The sequence below is a fragment of the Euprymna scolopes genome, chromosome 3 (assembly GCF_053919585.1).
Source record: "Euprymna scolopes isolate OS-2025 chromosome 3, ASM5391958v1, whole genome shotgun sequence".
NCBI classification, from domain to species: domain Eukaryota; kingdom Metazoa; phylum Mollusca; class Cephalopoda; order Sepiida; family Sepiolidae; genus Euprymna; species Euprymna scolopes.
In genome coordinates, this window is record NC_136484.1 from 83,248,981 (window position 1) to 83,251,668 (window position 2,688).

Sequence of the window (2,688 nt, forward strand, 5' to 3'; positions counted from 1 at the left end):
GCTCAACAAGAAACAGGAAGAAGTGAAGGAAAAAATAGCTTCAAAAGAAGCGAGATTAAGATAATACCAATACAAACCTGAACCGTGCAAGCAAAATAGGAGTCAATTCTATAAAAATGTAAATAGAGAAGGAAAAAAAAACAGAACAACCGGACCTGATGGAAACAAAACGCTGCTGGAGCCAGATGTGGGAAGAAGGAAAGGAGAATGGCTTAAATAGAAAAGCAGGATGTTTGAAAGAAAAAAGAAGAGTCACATCAAATCGAAAAAGGAATAGAGAATAAAATCAGCAAGGAACCCCTCAAGACAACCCTATGAAAAATGGTCAACTGGAGAGCACCAGGTCATGACTGAATACATGCCTTTTGGTTTAAGAAATTCACAACACTACATGAAAGTCTAAAAGTTACAATCAGGATTGGTCCTGGGGTTCGGGAAGGAGTGAGTCACTCGCTCGATAACAGCTCGTTTCTGCCCTTTTCTTTTCCAATCGACCACACTTGGCCTCTTGCCACCAATGTTACACCGCACAATCTGAATGTCAGTAACACGAAATACTTTAAGAGAAGATATTCACGACTCTTTTGTTTTTGTGTCTTCCAGGGAATTTTTCCCAGCTTTTATATCTTCCTATCTAGAAAAAAAAGGAAGAGACAGGAAAAAAAATAGCTTCTCCCATCATGCCCTGCCTTCCCAAGATGCCCTTCGTGTATATAAATGAGCTAGCCATCCTTTCCTTCTTTCCCAAAGAGTGATGCAGATACGCCCACCCCACCCCCCGCCTTTCGCATATACCCCACAGAAAGGCTAGTTCAGCACCTAAAAATATACATCCTCGAAACACATGTACCAGAATGAATGACCAAAGGTAGAACCACACTGGTGCAAAAAGACGCAGAAAAGGGGATTATCCCCAACAACTACAGATCCTGTTTACCTACAATGTGGAAAATACTAACTACACAACTGAGAGAACAAATTTATCATTCTCTTCATAACTTCAGAATACTCCCAGAAGGAGCAGAAAGAATGCCAAAAAGGAAAAAGAGGAACACACGACCTATTATACATAGATCAAAGGATTCTGAAGGAGGTCAAAAGAAGAAACCATGCCATGGATAGACTATTAGAAAGCATATGATAGAATTCTGCAAGTATGGATAATAGAATATACAACATATCAGGTAAAATAACCAATCTAATAGAAAATGCAACAAAAACATGGAGACTTAAACTGACAATACATAACTAAAATCAAAATACAAGGAGGAATCTTCCAAGTTGATTCCCTATCACCATTACTGTTCATTATAGCCATGATGCCCTTGAACAACATCCTAAGAAAATGCCAAGCTGGATACAAGTTCACTAACAGAGAAGGAAGAATGAACCACTTAATGTACATGGATGACCTGAAATTGTTTGCAAAAATAAAGACAGAACTAGAAACACTAATAAACATGACCAGAATCTTTAACCGGAATATCCAAATGGAATTCGGTATGGAAATTTGTGCACTGCTTACCATGAGGAAGAGAAAACCTTCCGTTGCTTCCAGTTTTCTGCTCATCATTATTGCAAATACTTGGGAGAGTTGGAAGCAGACCCCATCAAAGCAATGGAAATTAAAGAGAACATTTGAAAGGAATACTTGAGAAGAACGAGAAGACTCCTTGAAACCAAACTAAATAGTCGAAACCTAATTAAAGGAATAAACACATGAGCAGTGTCACTAATAAGATACTCTGGACCGCTTATAAGCTGGACGAAAGAAGAACTAAGGAATCTCGATCAGAAGACTAGGAAACTCATGACAATGCATAATGCACTAAACCAAAAGGACGATACTGACCGATTATATGTGAAAAGGAAAGACGGAGGAAGACGGCTGGTCTGTATAGAAGACTGTATAAATAACACAAAAAAATGATTAGAAAAATACATAATGCATAACACCAAAAGAATAATTACTGCAGCAAGAGACACGGAAGAAATAAACAAGATAGAAAAAGAGATGAGGAATAAAACAAGGAAAGAAGAATTGAAAGAGAAACAGTTACATGGACGATTCATAAGGATGACAAAAAAAGAGACGAACAAAAACACTTGGAAATGGCTACAAAAAGGAAACCTTAACAGAAAAACTGAATCACTAATAACAGCTGCACAAGATAACGTAATTATAACCAACCACACAAAAGCAAGGATCGACAAGACACAAGAAAACAGCAAATGCAGACTCTGCAGACAAAGATACAAAAACAATGAACCACATAATAAGTGAATGCAGCAAACTAGCCCAAAAAGAATATAAAAATTGATACAATGAAGTTGGGAAGGCAGTACATTTGGCAATTATGCAAGCAATTGCATCTTGAACACACAGGCGAATGGTACAAACACAAACGGGTAGCTTGAAAAATGAAAGTCACAAGATCCTATGGAACATGGATATACAAATGGATAAACCACTCCAAGCAAGAAGACTCGATATCATAATAGTTAACAAGAAGAAAAGTTCTGCCAGATTGTAGATTTTGCCGTTCCAGTAGACCACACAAGGAGACTGAAAAACAGAGCAAATACACAGAACTGGCTAAAGGGATCTGGAGAATGAAGAAAGTAAAGATATCATTAATAATACTAGGAGCGCTAGGAACAATACCAAAAAAACTTTGTAAAAAGAAT